Source organism: Salvelinus namaycush, chromosome 39 (assembly GCF_016432855.1).
Source record: "Salvelinus namaycush isolate Seneca chromosome 39, SaNama_1.0, whole genome shotgun sequence".
Taxonomy (NCBI): Eukaryota; Metazoa; Chordata; class Actinopteri; order Salmoniformes; family Salmonidae; genus Salvelinus; species Salvelinus namaycush.
Genome location: NC_052345.1, coordinates 5,062,021 through 5,079,786, shown reverse-complemented (window position 1 = coordinate 5,079,786; position 17,766 = coordinate 5,062,021). Strand labels below are relative to the sequence as shown.

The window sequence follows — 17,766 nt, the reverse complement described above, 5'->3', positions numbered from 1 at the left end:
AAAGTTTATGCAGCAGAACATTTCAGACTTGGGAGAATCAATAAGAAAGATGGGAGCAAAACAAATAAAGATGGTTCTTCAACAAGAGTTACTATGAAAAAAAAGAGGGTTCCTCTACGACAAGAGTTACTACAACATGTGTCCTTGATTTGAAGCGAGTTAACACTCTTGGAACTCGTTCAACTGATGGCGTATGTGTGTTATCCATAAATCATTTAGTCTCCTCTCTCATTCAGTACTCTGCTGGATTGTTACATTTTACGAGAATCATTTTTTTTAAAGCAGCAGTGAATATTTCAACCTGTAATATGTCTGTAATATGTCACATCATCCTGGGAATGCCTAGCAACCAGGTGTCAACATTTAAATGAGTTGCTGAGGTACTGTTAAGATGTGTAGATAAGATAAGTTAAGAAGATCAGTTAAGAACAAGCAACCCAAATAGAGTCTTCACACAAACAAGCTTCATGCTCACAATACATTCAGTCATAACTTTAGTCATGTAAGACATCATTTATAGCCCATTTGATCATGAGAAGGAAATACATGACATAACCTATACTTAGCATGCACTGTTATGATTGAGTTGGATATGGTCCTATCTCCTCAGACTGTCACCCATAGAGATCTATAATAATCTCTATGGCCCCACAGGAAAACAATTACGTTTACTATAGAATACTACAGTACTTACGATAGAATAGTAAACTGTAGCATACTGTAGAATACTGTACTACACACTGTAGTATCCCTCGATCATGTGTAGTACTTACTATAGAATGTTGTAGGAGCCCATGTGGCTCAGTTGGTAGAGCATGGTGCTTGCATCACCAGGGTTGTGGGTTCAATTCCTACGGGGGACCAGTATGAAAAAGTATAACATGTATGCACTCACTAGCGTAAGTCGCTCTGGAAAAGAGCATCTGCTGAAATGTAAAAGTAGAATACTATAATAAATACTACAGTATTACCCCCCCAACACCAAAAAAACCCTGCAGTAAATGGTATAGTAAACTTCATAAAAACATATCATTTAACTATAGAAAATACTACAGTATTTACTTTGCATATACCCTGTCCATTCCCCTCTCCCCCATAGCCCAATTTATGCCACCCGTAAGTGAAAAACGTATATGCCAAGTATAGACCATGTTGTGTTCCATACAGGTTATCAAAAAGTGCAGAATCTCCTCTGAAGTATCCATTCAGACCCCAGTCCTACCTAGAGGTTATGGAAAATGTGCTCTTTGAGTATTTATCCAGTAGGTTTCCTCAAGGAGAAAGCCTCCACATCTATTTCAAAGATAATAAAAACAAACACTATAGTAAATAATACAGTAATGTCCGCAAAAACACTAAAGTAAATACTACAGAATATTACAATCTGCAAAAACACTACATGACTGACTATATTATATACTACATTTATTTTACTACATTATTTATACTATAGTTAACTGTAAACTAACTACGGTATACTAGATTAAATACTACAGGACTAAAGTCTGAAAAAAAAACGACTGTGAATATTACAGTAAAGTCTGCAACGAACACCACAGTGAATACTATAGTATTTATACCAATGTATACAATAGTGTTTTTTCATGTGGGGAGGCGACACGACTATCACTGTTCATGAAGTCCACAGAGTGGCAGTAGGAGATATATAATGTGTCATCATCCAGCAGGTTCTGGAAGCCATTCAATTAGTCCATGCTGGGTTGGGCCGGACTGAGCCGGGAAAACGTGAGCCCAACAATTAACTGTTTTCCTTGGGTTCCTCAACTTCAAGTCTCTCTCTCTGTGTGTCAGGATGTGTATCTCTCTCTCTCTGTGTGTCAGGATATGTAATGTAGCCCACAAACCACATCTCCATCTCTGAGCGGTGTATGTGGGGTTGGGGGGGGGTTCTGTGTGTGTGTATTTGTGTATGCATGTGTGCCCCGTGTGCATCTGTGCGTGTGTCTGCCTTTTCAACTGTTCCACTGCTAGCAAATAGCCTCTCAGGTCACAAGCACTACCAGCTGGGTCCTGTTTCTGTTTCCTCTCGCTAGCGAGGAGTGCCGACTGGACTCAACTCGAAGCAGACTTTATTCAATGGGGTATCATGTCTACATCAGCATAGTGTTGCATAGCATACCGGCAGATACAAAACAGCTGCTGTCGTCTAGGATACTAAATTGCCCGGCAGTGAAAAGTGAAAGCCAGGGAGGTGAGTTGAACATATGTGGTTGGACAGCCTGACTGCTCAGTACTCAACATGGTCTACAACGGTTTCCTCTTCTGTCCGCAGGGACTGAAACACTGTACCATAATCACACACCACACTTTAAATGGTCTCACGTAAACACACATTCTGCAGTGCACCCCAAAATCCTATACTGTATACAATGATTTTGTATATAGTATCATGATATGATGATCATATTCATGAGTATATCCACACGTGACCGAGCACACATACACGTACACGCACTCACACACTCACACACAGGGCAAAAATGATCTTCCCAACCCTGGTTTGACTCCTCATTTTTCAGACGGTCCCTCTCTCTGCTCCCATTGTCTACACGATCACAAATAGAACCAGAGACGATACTATTTTTAAAATCTTTTCTGGGAAGATAATAAGTAACCCTAACCGTAGGTTTATATCAGGCCGTTTCTCTCTTTCATGTTCAGATTACTTGGAGAGGCATTGCAATCGAACAATGCAATTGAGGCCTAATTGTTGTTAGTTTAAAATTTAAATAACAACAAATGTAAACTATAAAAGTGTATATTGACAAAAAAAATGATTTAGCTTATTTGTTTTGCCATCTGCTAACAACATTAGCTTATCCAAACAGACTGGCATCCAGGTCACTGGATGCATCCAGGTCACAGACACTGTAGAAAATTTTAGTCTAATAATATTTTATTTTATTTACTTGGAAAGACAGGATTCTCCTCCCAACTTTATTTAACCAGGTAGGCTAGTTGAGAACAAGTTCTCATTTACAACTGCGACCTGGCCAAGATAAAGCAAAGCAGCCCGACACATACTGTCTGTCTGTCTGTCTGTCTGTCTGTCTGTCTGTCTGTCTGTCTGTCTCTCTTTCTCTCTTTCTCTCTTTCTCTCTTTCTCTCTTTCTCTCTTTCTCTCCTCTTCAGTCCACATTTCTATTGGCAGAGCTGTGCATACCTAAACTGGAAGGGGAGGGGAAAGGTCCCTAATGACACATCCCAATGGGAACGTAAATGAGAATGTCAGAGGCTCACTAGAAAGCTCGTGAAAGCCGACATCCCGGCATCGCCTCATTTTCCAAGTTTTCCCTCAACTAAAAATGCCTCTGTCTCTTTTCATTCCTGCTCTCTAACATGGAAAACCTGTCAGACTAAGAGCCATTGGTCTCCTGTGTTGTTGAACAGTAACACAGTTAACAGCTAGCTCGCTAGCTAGTTAGCCCCCCGTTGACTTCCATAGGGTTGTTATTGAGAGGCCATTGGGGACTAATATGGCCGCTCAGTTGCTCATATAATTGCGCTTCTGTAAACAACCCGGACCATCAGTCACAGGAAAACAAAAATAACCCCTTTCTACTGAAACATCCCAAACAAAATACTACAACAAGTAGTTTGGATGATGGCTGAGACTCCCATTGACCTGGTGATCTCCTCAGTCCCAAAACACTGATTGGGATTGACATAGAATTATGCAGAACTGTTTTTTATTTTATTTATTTATTTCACCTTTATTTAACTAGGCAAGTCAGTTATGAACAAATTCCTATTTACAATGACGGCCTACCAAAAGGCAAAAGGCCTCCTGCGGAGACGGGGACTGGGATTAAATAAAAAAAGCTCTTACAATATTCGACCCTACTCAACTTAGCTTACTGTTCTGACTTGGTGGTGCAAATGTAGCCTATAGCCTGTTTTAGAGAATTGTCATCATTGAATATTGTAAGAGCTTTCATTGTCTGCTTATATGCCGCCTTTATTTATTCTACGGTTCTGACTTGGTGTACAGGGAGAATACTGTAAGAACGGCCCATGTTCTGAATTCTGTCGCTGTACATTTCAAAAGTCAGCCATATCAGCTATGTTTTTCTGGGGGAAATGGTTCAACATTTTTTTTGCTCACAACCGCTATCATTTAAAAAGTAAAATCACTGGGGAACAGTAGCAATGCGTGGGTAAAATCACTGGGGAACAGTAGCAATGCGTGGGTAAAATCACTGAGGAACAGTAGCAGTGCGTGGGTAAATCACTGGGGAACAGTAGCAGTGTGTGGGTAAAATCACTGGGGAACAGTAGCAATGCGTGGGTAAAATCACTGGGGAACAGTAGCAGTGTGTGGGTAAAATCACTGGGGAACAGTAGCAATGCGTGGGTAAAATCACTGGGGAACAGTAGCAATGCGTGGGTAAAATCACTGGGGAACAGTAGCAGTGTGTGGGTAAAATCACTGGGGAACAGTAGCAGTGTGTGGGTAAAATCACTGAGGAACAGTAGCAATGCGTGGGTAAAATCACTGGGGAACAGTAGTGGGATGTGGGTAAACTGACTGGGGAACAGTTGCAGAGCGTGGGTAAATCACTGGGGAACAGTAGCAGTGTGTGGGTAAAATCACTGGGGAACAGTAGCAGTGTGTGGGTAAAATCACTGGGGAACAGTAGCAGTGTGTGGGTAAAATCACTGAGGAACAGTAGCAATGCGTGGGTAAAATCACTGAGGAACAGTAGCAATGCGTGGGTAAAATCATTGGGGAACAGTAGCAGTGTGTGGGTAAAATCACTGGGGAACAGTAGCAGTGTGTGGGTAAAATCACTGGGGAACAGTAGCAGTGTGTGGGTAAAATCACTGAGGAACAGTAGCAATGCGTGGGTAAAATCATTGGGGAACAGTAGCAGTGTGGGTAAAATCACTGAGGAACAGTAGCAGTGTGTGGGTAAAATCACTGAGGAACAGTAGCAGTGTGTGGGTAAAATCACTGGGGAACAGTAGCAGTGTGTGGGTAAAATCACTGAGGAACAGTAGTGGGATGTGGGTAAAATCACTGGGGAACAGTAGCAGTGTGTGGGTAAAATCACTGAGGAACAGTAGTGGGATGTGGGTAAAATCACTGAGGAACAGTAGCAGTGTGTGGGTAAAATCACTGAGGAACAGTAGTGGGATGTGGGTAAAATCACTGAGGAACAGTAGCAGTGTGTGGGTAAAATCACTGGGGAACAGTAGCAGTGTGTGGGTAAAATCACTGAGGAACAGTAGTGGGATGTGGGTAAAATCACTGAGGAACAGTAGTGGGATGTGGGTAAAATCACTGAGGAACAGTAGTGGGATGTGGGTAAAATCACTGAGGAACAGTAGCAGTGTGTGGGTAAAATCACTGAGGAACAGTAGCAGTGTGTGGGTAAATCACTGAGGAACAGTAGCAGTGTGTGGGTAAAATCACTGAGGAACAGTAGCAGTGTGTGGGTAAAATCACTGGGGAACAGTAGCGGGGTGTGGGTAAATCACTGGGGAACAGTAGCAGTGCGTGGGTAAAATCACTGGGGAACAGTAGCAGTGCGTGGGTAAAATCACTGGGGAACAGTAGCAGTGCGTGGGTAAAATCACTGGGGAACAGTAGCAGTGCGTGGGTAAAATCACTGGGGAACAGTAGCAGTGTGTGGGTAAAATCACTGGGGAACAGTAGCAGTGCGTGGGTAAAATCACTGGGGAACAGTAGCAGTGCGTGGGTAAAATCACTGAGGAACAGTAGCAGTGCGTGGGTAAAATCACTGGGGAACAGTAGCAGTGCGTGGGTAAAATCACTGGGGAACAGTAGCAGTGTGTGGGTAAAATCACTGGGGAACAGTAGCAGTGTGGGTAAAATCACTGAGGAACAGTAGCAGTGTGGGTAAAATCACTGGGGAACAGTAGCAGTGTGGGCAAAATCACTGGGGAACAGTAGCAGTGTGTGGGTAAAATCACTGGGGAACAGTAGCAGTGTGTGGGTAAAATCACTGGGGAACAGTAGCAGTGTGTGGGTAAAATCACTGGGGAACAGTAGCAGTGTGTGGGTAAAATCACTGAGGAACAGTAGCAGTGTGGGTAAAATCACTGGGGAACAGTAGCAGTGTGTGGGTAAAATCACTGGGGAACAGTAGCAGTGTGTGGGTAAAATCACCGGGGAACAGTAGCAGTGTGGGTAAAATCACTGGGGAACAGTAGCAGTGTGTGGGTAAAATCACTGAGGAACAGTAGCAGTGTGTGGGTAAAATCACCGGGGAACAGTAGCAGTGTGGGTAAAATCACTGGGGAACAGTAGCAGTGTGTGGGTAAAATCACTGAGGAACAGTAGCAGTGTGGGTAAAATCACTGGGGAACAGTAGCAGTGTGTGGGTAAAATCACTGGGGAACAGTAGCAGTGTGTGGGTAAAATCACTGAGGAACAGTAGCAATGCGTGGGTAAAATCACTGGGGAACAGTAGCAGTGTGTGGGTAAAATCACTGGGGAACAGTAGCAGTGTGTGGGTAAAATCACTGGGGAACAGTAGCAGTGTGTGGGTAAAATCACTGGGGAAGCCAAGCCAGGGGAAAAAGCCATGTGTTAATTGCGTTGTTGGCTCTATAACCTGTTATTTCATATGCCTTGTGGCCGTCATATATAGGCTTAAGGCCGAGACAATAAGAAGACACAGTGGCAGAATAAATTCAGCCACACCTTTGTTTCACCACAAAACTGGAGAACAACATGTGTCAGATGAAGTCCACAAAACATATTGCCTGCCACGAACAGTTACATCACCTACAGCATGGTCAAGCAAGTTAATGTTTCCGACATTTTCGGACTACTGAACAACTATTGATTTAGAACCACAGAGAGTTACCACAAAGAAAACAGGCGCTGCTCTACTCCAGCACCATTTCAACTTCAACATTTCAACATCCTCACCTCTGCTTGGTCTAATATAGTGACAACTAAAAGATACCAAAAACTATTTAGTCCAATGAACGTAAGCTAAATATGATGTGGCTGCCCATGGTAGCCTAGTGAATTCTCTGTGTGTGTGTGTGTGTGTGTGTGTGTGTGTGTGTGTGTGTGTGTGTGTGTGTGTGTGTGTGTGTGTGTGTGTGTGTGTGTGTGTGTGTGTGTATGCGTGTGCGTGTGTGTGTGTGCGTGCAAGTATAAAAACATGTTGACTCACCCTACTTGTAGAGAAATGCCAAACTATCCTCTTCTTTCATGTTTCTTAAATGGTCTGTGACTGTCATACAGTACACACTTTTATTTTTTGTTGTTCTAGCCTACCTGGCTAAAATGCTTGCTCGCTATCCTGACTTCCTTTCATGGGCAATGATGCGCCAGGCCAGCTAGTTAACATTAACCTACTAGCTACACGTTAAACATCCATCCTCTCAGGCCAGGGGCACAATGTATGAATTTATGGTTGGATCAGACACGCAATTATAATCATCGGCCAGTACAGAGAATTAAGTTAAACCACAAGTACAAACCCTTATCTCCATTCGTGGCTAATTTAGGAGAGGGTTGATTTTAGCTAGCTAGCCACCAGAGGACAAAGACACAAGAGATGCAACAAATTCAACAAATGTTCAATGACGTTTGGCTTCTGATAAATGTGATTGGTGTGAAGCCAAATCCAAACAGGCTATTTTTTGGTATGCCAGGACCATTTCCAGCTGAGCTCACTCAGTTTAGCTCAACACTGATTGGCTATTATAGGGAGAAAAAAATTAAAGGGAGGCCAAATGCTCGCTGGCTTCCCTTGCATTCAATGCTACGGGCGGCAACAATGTCATACTCTTTTTGACCACAGGATCAGATAGATGGGCTACACATAGGCTACTGAGACACAGGGGGCGCTGTTTCCTTTGCTTGGATGCTTTCTCCAGTGAGATACATTTAGCCTCTTGCGAATTGAAGGACGTTTATGAAACACAGAGACGAAAGATACATTATTTTGTTTCTTGGTAAATGTTTTGGCATCCACTAATACACGTCTATCCGCTTCATTAGAGAGCAGGCATAGGGTCTTACCTTCATCATGATACTGATAGAAAATAGTAGCAATCCTATATAAAAAACGTGATTCTCCTTCATATTTCACAACCTCCATGGGCTTTTGGAGTAGCGATCTGGCAACATAATAGGCCTAAACTTGTTGTAGGCTACATTGTGGCATGCTAAATGTCACGGTTTTCTAACGTAGAACCCAGAAGCAGACCAGGACAAGGAGAGTAAGACGAAGGTGAGTATTTATTTACAAGTTTAAATGTAGTGATAGAAAAATCCAAGTGGCGGAGCGGGCAGCGGAGGTGAGTTGATGGGATTGAATAGGCAGATCCAAAGAAGTAACTGAAGTCACCGACGACCAGGTAGGGATGGGATGAGTGTTCCGGGTGAATGACTGTAGACAGAAAAAACAGAGGTGAGTTCAAGGCAAGCAAGACGTACAAAACAACAAAACAAACTATCAAACTGGAGGCTGATACGCTGGCACAACATACTGTTCATGGCTAACGATCCGGCAGGGAATGGATGTCAGGTCAGCGCTTATGAAGTGGAGGGGTGATGATCAGGACCAGGTGTGCAGATAGCTGATGGGATACAGGTGCGGGTACTCAGAGATCCTCCAACTAGCTACGTCGCCCGGCAACCAGACAGGGTGCGTTCCAGGACACCGGAAAAAACACTCCAGGACAGAACACAGGCAAAAACAGACTCAGGAAGCGGGATTCGTGACACTAAATGGTTCTGATTGGTCATAGATGATCAAGCAAATAGATGAGCTATACCACCTCCACTTATTTGCCCAGCCAGAAACCATTTAACCAAATAGCCTTTACAGATGAAGATTAAGTGAAACAAAATGACATTGATTGATTATCAGAGAAGTCAGTGAAGTCAGGTCCTGAGGCCTAGGCTACTAAGTGGCTGCGAGTAAAGTCATCCAATTGCTAAACTACATAAAATGGCAAAATATTCTAATAAATGAGCCAACTAGACAAGATGATCAGGAACTAACATTTTCCCGGCCTAATTGTAGCCTAGCCAATATCCAAACGGAGATTCACTGAAATCAGACATTTATTGATTTATCAAGACTAGTCCCCAAGCTTGTCTCAAAGCAGCACGATGGCGATGTCCCGATCAAAATGGGTCTGGAATGATCATCTAGTTGACCACGCGCAGGTCCTATTGCATCAAAAGGGTTGTATGATTTTGGGAGTTTCAGTCAGCAACAATTTGATACAATTGCATTAGCCTACTTTATGCCAATATTTTCATCACAAACTAATTCATTCTTTGTGGATCCATCCAGTTGTGGTTTAGAAAACAGTGCATGCTCAGTGGTGGGCTATGCTAAGAGACGGACGGAGTGACTTCCCTCACAACGTTTAGAACTGCCAGGAGGACCATCAAGAGTTAAACAGGGAAGTGTGTGCAATGTCGTCTCAGCATTATGGCTACGTGTCATATCAGTTGTAGGCAGAACTTCACCGACATGTTTAGGCACTAGGCTACTAGGTCGTTTGGCGGAAATAAAAGCGTTGGCTTTACTACAGGCAATACCTTTCACATATAATGAAAAGGCGGTGGTATGGTAAAGTTGGCTGGGAAATGTCAGTATGAAAGGGATAGCCTATAGTGGATCCATGGATGAGCCAGGAATACTTCAGTATGCAGAGACAGATCCTTCTCTAATTCATGAGTGTTTAGACTGGAGAGAGAAGAGAGCCCTCAATAGCCCCTCACTGGCCACTCCTGAACCCCTCTTTCTCTCTTCCCTTCCACTGTTCCCACACTGACTGTGTGTGTGTGTCTTGGTTCCGCAGTTTATTTGTGTCAGGAGTAGAGATGAGATGTGTACACTCACACATCTGTGGTAATGTTAAGTGGAAACCGTAAGATTCCATGTCGGATTGAGATAATTGCTCTTGGTTTGACCATGGGAAAGAAGCTAGCATTATGCATCAGCTGCAGCCTATCTTCAACAAGCCCTATAGTGTAAAATAGCATAGCATGGAAACCAGCTAGCATTATGCATCAGCTGCAGCCTATCTTCAACAAGCCATATAGTGTAAAATAGCATAGCATGGAAACCAGCTAGCATTATGCATCAGCTGCAGCCTATCTTCAACTAGCCCTATAGTGTATAATAGCATTGAATGTATCTTGCACTAGGATTAGCAGCACAGGTCACTCATTGTGACAGCATAACATGTTGACATTCCAAATCAGAAACACTGTACAGCTGTACACTAAGGGTGTGTTCCCCAAAGACGCCCTATTCACTATGTAGTGCACTACTTTTGACCAAGGCCCATTGGATAATATATCTGGGATAGGGTGTCATTTCAGATGCAGCCTAACAGTTCCACTCATAGTGCTTCCTTTGAAAACAAGTCATCCACACACAGGATTGCCCGTCGTACATCGATTTTACGCTCTAGTCACTCTACATCTGAGTTGTCGTCGAGAGAAGTAACGTGCCACATTAGCTGTGAAGCTTTCAGGAAACTCACCCCAGGTCTGGTGCTGAGTAATAAATCAACACTGAGCCTATGAACTGTGCAGGGTAACGTGTTTGGTATGTGCTCAGTATGGAGGAGCCCCAGCTTGAGAGCAGCAGGGTCTCCGTTCATTAGTTATAGGAGAGGAAAGGGGGAATTGACAAGAAGATAAGCTGTGCTGGCTGCTGCATCACACATCACCATATATAACCTTTAATAGTTACAGGTAACACACACCTTCCTGGCTCTGTGCGTGCGAGAGAGAGAGAGAGAGAGAAGGGTGAGAGAGAGGTAGGGTGAGAGACAGACAGATAGACTATCACAAACGTTGTTGTAAGAATCGGACCAAAATGCAGCGTGGTTTGAGTTCATCATCTTTATTACGTGAACCGGCAAAAAACAATAAAGAACAAAACGAACGTGAAGCTGTGCAGTGCTCAAGGCAACTATACACAAACAAGATCCCACAACAAACAGGTGGGAAAAGGCTGCCTAAATATGATCCCCAATCAGAGACAACGATAGACAGCTGCCTCTGATTGGGAAAAATACCAAGCCAACCTAGAAATAAAGAAACTAGAATGCCCACCCTAGTCACACCCCGACCTAACCAAAATAGAGAATAAAGGATCTCTAAGGTCAGGGTGTGACATAGACAGAGAAAGAGACAAAGAAAAAAAGAGAAACAAAGACAGAGAAAGCAAGGAAGAGAAAGAGAAGTAGGGAGATTGTGTGTGAAAGAGAGGTATGGAGAGTGTGTGGGAGAGAGAGGTAGGGAGAGAGAGGTAGGGAGAGAGTGTGTGGGAGAGAAAGGTAGGGAGAGAGTGTGAGGGATCAGCAGCTGGAGGGCTCTTTCTTTGTCGAGGGGGCCTCTGTTTATTTACTGTACTACACTTCCACTCCTCTTTTTTCTCTCATTCTCCCACCCTCTCTCCTCTCCCGCTCTGTCTCATTCCTCCTCTTACTCATCCTCTAACTCTCCCACTCCCCCTCTCTGTCATCCTCCCACCCACGTCTTCCTCCCATATGTTTCAAATGGTTTCTCCCACTCTCCACTTTTACCCTACTCTCCAACTCCGGGACTTCCCTTTCCCACTCCCCCTCTCTCCATTTCTCTTTTCAAACTCATTATCCCCCTTCCCAAACGTTCACTCTCCGCTCTTCTACAGTATGTGTTCTTCTGTCCCTCTCCCATTCCCAAACCTTTTCCCATATGCTCCTATATGCTATGTATGATTACCAGAAGAACTAGGAAGAAGAACATCCATTGTCCATCGGTTATGGTTTCCTGTGGCCATTTCTACATGCAGTATAAACCATCACACAGCAGCATTCCAGTCAAGTGCAGAGTCGGCCTAGATTACATCTAAACTCCATGTTTGTTTCTGTCCCCATCTTGACTCAGTTGTATGTTTTGGTAAGCGTTCAACTTCTCTGTAATTGAACTGGTTGGTGCACTATGATGAACCGGCCTGTTTCCGTGTGTGTGCCAATGTTTCCACAGGAAATGGCCCTGGTCTTAACAGGGTGAGCAGGTTTAGGCTCTGATATGTATTCTGCTCTAGAACAGCCTGAGACACACACACCACACACACATGGACGGAGGGGGCTGAGGCGCAGGCTTAGTTTACCAACAAACCACATGTTCTCAGGGACACCACAGCAGCTCAGCAGCAGTATCTTTCAGTCTGTCAACTTTGACCTCTTACTGTCCCAAAGCTCAACTCCTGACTGAGAAGTTGTTTTTGATCCCTCCCTCCCTCCCTCAGCCCCTCCCTCCCTCAGCCCCTCCCTCCCTCATTGGAAATGACTCTTCGTGTAAAGTGCAGGAGAGTGAAATAATATGCCCTATGTATAATTGAACTAATAGCAGGTTGGAACGAGATCCTAGGGTGGGCATACAGTCACTGGTTCCTGCAGGAATTGAGTTAAAAAACCTGGTATAGAGGGACTGGCTCCAGATGCTTTGGTTTGTGAGTGTGTGTAAGTGTGTGTGTAAGTGTGTGTAATTACATGTGTGTGTATGTGTGCAAATTCACGTGCGTGTGTGCGCATGCGTGGGCATGCATGTGTGTGTGTGTGTGCCTGCCCCAGCATGAATGCCTGCTGCAAGGCAAACCATGTAGGATACAGGCACCGGAGTATAAAGTTGCGTGTTTTGCGACACAGGAGAAGAATGAGAAGAGTCCCTAGCAACACAGCTAGCGCTGTAAAAGGATACTCTATTTTTATCGTCTTGTGCTTATTTGGCTGTTTCCAATCACTGTGGCTCTTCCTAGAGAATCCTCAGGAGTACTGGAACTTCCAGAGCTGTCTGGATGATAGTAGAGCTTCTCTCTCATTTAGACATTATCTCTATTTTCAGTTTCTAAGACAAACATCTGCTCAGTGGTAGGTATAGTTAGGTCATTTTAATGACCACAAGTAATGGATTATTTCTAAGAAAATAAGCTGAATTCAGAGATAGGCGATGGTAATGGTTTTGTTCTAGGAAAAGAAGCTGAGTTCGAGGCTGACGATTAGGTCATTTTAATGAAAATAAAAACAAGGTGAATGTTGGTGTCTGTTGGACGTAAGCAGCTGGTATAGGTTTTGTTTTGTGTGCAGAGTGAAGGACAGTATGTCGTCAAGTAGGTTGTTAGCTGTGGACTGACCGCTGTGTTAAGTCCAGAGTCCTTGTCATAAGAGTGTGTATGTGTGCCCGCGCGCTTGCAGGAGTATAAAGCACAGGAGGTTGGTGGAACCTTAATTGGGGAGAACAGGCTCGTGGTAATGACTGGAGCGCAATAGGTGGAATCGTATCAAACACATCAAACGCGTGGTTTCCATGTGGTTGATGCCATTCCATTGACTCCGTTCCAGCCATTATTATGACCCGTCCTCCCCTCAGCAGCCTCCACTGGTATAAAGCTTGGTGGATTATGACTGTGTATGGTAATGCACACTCTCCAGGCCCAAAATAATGCCTCATGAACCCCACCCTCTAACCACTAACCACACTCTGTACTCTGGCTCTCTGTCTGGGATAGAAACTTAGAACTGCTGGAGTCCATACATGTTGGCTTCCTGTGTTTTCACTCTAATAAATATATTTCCTTCATGTTTCTGGACAACACTATGCCCAGCATGTGTTCTGGCAGGGTTTACTCCCTCCAGTGAATGCCCTGCCCTGAAGAAAAAGGCAGAAAGACGGGCCCCCATCTCAGCGACGCCTGCCTGCACTCCCCAACCCCAAACCCACAGAGAATGGGAACGGAGAATAGAGGGAAAGAGAGGGGGATTGAGTGAGGGTTTATGAAAACCACCATGGATGAAGGCAATCTTTAATAAGGGGGAAAATGTGAGTTTTTGCGGTTACTGGTAACGGCACCAGTTGTCTAGGAGGAAGATTGTGAGATATTGAACGACACAGTTTGTTTACCCAGAGGAGTGAACGAGTCCATAGCCTCCACCCCCCCCCCCCCCCCCCCCCACACACACACATACAGAGCCGGTCAGCTCTCATGGCTACAGTCAATTATATTGGTCTCCATAGACTGACAACATTCTAAACATTCTACAGACCATAACAATGGATGCCTCAGATTGATTATGGCCTGTATTGTATTCTCAAAGCATATTAGCAACTTAGCCTGTTAACCTTGCATTAACCTTAACCCATGTCTCTTCTCTACAAGTACTCTGTGGGTGGAAGAATGTGGGGAATTTTCCCTTAATGTGCTACATACCTCAGAAGTCCTTCATTAGTGATAGGATGTGACGTCACTTAAAAAACATGTGTGTATGTGTGGGTTGGGTGTCCATCTACTGTCCGTAATCTACACTCTGCCTGGACTAACATCTACACTCTGCCTGGACTAACATCTACACTCTGCCTGGACTAACATCTACACTCTGCCTGGACTAACATCTACACTCTACCTGGACTAACATCTACACTCTGCCTGGACTAACATCTACACTCTGCCTGGACTAACATCTACACTCTGCCTGGACTAACATCTACACTCTACCTGGACTAACATCTACACTCTGCCTGGACTAACATCTACACTCTGCCTGGACTAACAGCTACACTCTGCCTGGACTAACATCTACACTCTGCCTGGACTAACATCTACACTCTACCTGGACTAACATCTACACTCTACCTGGACTAACATCTACACTCTGCCTGGACTAACATCTAGACTAACATCTACACTCTGCCTGGACTAACATCTACACTAACATCTACACTCTGCCTGGACTAACATCTACACTAACATCTACACTCTGCTTGGACTAACATCTACACTCTGCTTGGACTAACATCTACACTCTGCCTGGACTAACATCTACACTAACATCTACACTCTGCTTGGACTAACATCTACACTCTGCCTGGACTAACATCTACACTCTGCCTGGACTAACATCTACACTCTGCCTGGACTAACATCTACACTCTACCTGGACTAACATCTACACTCTGCCTGGACTAACATCTACACTCTGCCTGGACTAACAGCTACACTCTGCCTGGACTAACATCTACACTCTGCCTGGACTAACATCTACACTCTACCTGGACTAACATCTACACTCTACCTGGACTAACATCTACACTAACATCTACACTCTGCCTGGACTAACATCTACACTAACATCTACACTCTGCTTGGACTAACATCTACACTCTACCTGGACTAACATCCACACTCTACCTGGACTAACATCTACACTAACATCCACACTCTGCCTGGACTAACATCTACACTCTGCCTGGACTAACATCTACACTAACATCTACACTCTGCCTGGACTAACATCTACACTCTGCCTGGACTAACATCCACACTCTACCTGGACTAACATCTACACTCTGCCTAGACTAACATCTACATTCTGCCTGGACTAACATCTACAATCTACCTGGACTAACATCTACACTCTGCCTGGACTAACATTTACACTCTGCCTGAACTAACATCTAGACTAACATCTACACTCTGCCTGGACTAACATCCACACTCTGCCTGGACTAACATCTACACTCTGCCTGGACTAACATCCACACTCTGCCTGGACTAACATCTACACTCTGCCTAGACTAACATCTACACTCTGCCTGGACTAACATCTACACTCTGCCTGGACTAACATCTACACTCTGCCTGGACTAACATCTACACTCTACCTGGACTAACTAACATCTACACTCTACCTGACATAATGTGATGGATAAGTGATGGATCACTTAAAGATGGACTCCACTGATTGTGTTACTTTATCATACAGATACAGCAAAGGTTAAAAAAAATGTTTTGAGCAAAATAGTGTTTTTTAGACACAAGTGCAATCTTCATGGAGTAGGCCATTCAAGGATTCGGTCTGATGGTGCCCTCTGATGTCATCGGCCTCCCCCCTTGCTTGTGGAAACAATAGAGGAAACCCCCCCACTGGTGCCATGTCAGAGGATACCTAGACCACCTATTGAGATGGACATCTAGTTAAGTAAATCAGATGATACATGATCTGAAAGTGAGACTGGAGTAGGACTTGAGGTATGGTTCATGTAAACTAGTTGAAGCTCCACAGACACCCCTGTGTTACTCCCTTTCCTATGTTTAGTGTTAGTCATGGTCAGGGACACTGTCGTAATTTAACGTTCACACTCCCTAAACTTTGTCTACAAAAAGTCTTGGAGGGAAAATTCCAGCTCAACACAAAATGTTCCATATAAGTCATTTGGTTTGGATCCGGATGCTATCTCTACTGTAGGCTACATGTTCAGCCATCCAGTGGTAAACATTCACTTACATAAAGAATTTTCTCCCTCATTTGTTGTCTGGTTGTGTTTTTACTTTAAGCTTACTGCTAGCTGCCTGGGACTGAGGGGCCGTCTCCAGTGACGTTTTGCTGTGTTTACTCTAGGTCTGAGGGGACTGAGGAACAGCCATATGTTTGTCTAACCAGATAAAAGGTGGAGACGGCAGGGTGAGATTGAGAGATGAGAGATACATCCCATTTGGGATGTAACCCTGGACTCTTTGATGGCACAGGTCCATTATTCATACATCGTGTGGGAGAGAGGGGAGAAAGACGGCAGGGAGAGATTGAGAGATGGTGGAGACAAGGAGAAAGCAGAGCGAGAGCAGTAATGTTGTACCTGTAAACATGATTATATGTACTATTATTAATACTAATTAAATGAACAGGTTTTCATAATCTTCATTGCATTGTAATGTATTCACTGATATGCTGGACCACTATACTGCTTTGGCAATATCTACAAATTGTATTTCATGCCAATAAATCAATCTGAGAGAGAGAGAGAGCATAAACAGATGGTACACATATTATACATTACATTACATGAGCAATTCATAAATAAATTAAATCAAAAGTGAATAAAATCAAATCCCATTTTAATCTTCACTAAATGTGCACATATGTTATAATGCGCTCGACATATTTGGTTTTTATATGTTGTACAATCATCAACCACGTAGTCTATAATGTGGTAAAAAGCAATTAAGAATCCACAGGATAATTGTTCTTTCACGTCATCAGATATTTAACTAAAATTGAGACCGCTTAGGGTAGCAGAGAGATGCAGAATAAGCACAGCCACAGAAGCCAACACCACAAGAGAACACAACCAACAGTAACTCTGTACAGATGAGGAGGAGGAGACGGGGCTTTGGGAGCCACCGCATTGCCTGACACAGGAACTTCTAGATGCAGTTGGCTCAGTGTCTCTAGGCTGACTAAGCTTACTGAGGAGAAGCCTTCCTGGGAGAGCACAATCCAGTGGTCCCATTTGGATGCATGTGATCTTAGCAGTATGTGGTTAGACTAGAGTACTGCTACTACGGTTCAGGGAAAGCTGAGTGTCTGGGCCGACCGGCATACTGAGGAAAAACATTGGAGAATTCACATGAAGTACATGCAAACCGTGATCACTGTCTTGCTGACATTATCTTGTTCTACTTCTCAGGTCTCCCTAACTGACTCCCACAGAGACAGATATGTAGAGACTGTGATGGAAACCTGGAGCGGCTGATAAGGGCTGCTGTGGAGGAGGATGGGCGCGTATGCTGGGGGGCCACACACACGCACCACGCCATCAAGCGAGTTCCCCACCACCAGTCCAGAACACCCAGATTGAATGAGAACCTTATTGCTCTCAATGGAGCAGGTTCTGAACAGATCTTTGTTGAAGATAACACACTGAGGGACGATGTTCTCAGTGGAGATGGTATCTGAACCTCCATG

General features: G+C 44.0%; 1 non-coding gene across 1 annotated transcript; it reads left to right on the top strand.

The window, feature by feature from the left end:
- The first annotated feature begins 1,236 nt into the window (after positions 1–1,236).
- On the top strand, positions 1,237–1,289 carry LOC120033071. Its single transcript, XR_005473909.1, has one exon. It is a non-coding gene; the product is annotated as a U7 small nuclear RNA (small nuclear RNA).
- Positions 1,290–17,766: the final 16,477 nt, after the last annotated feature.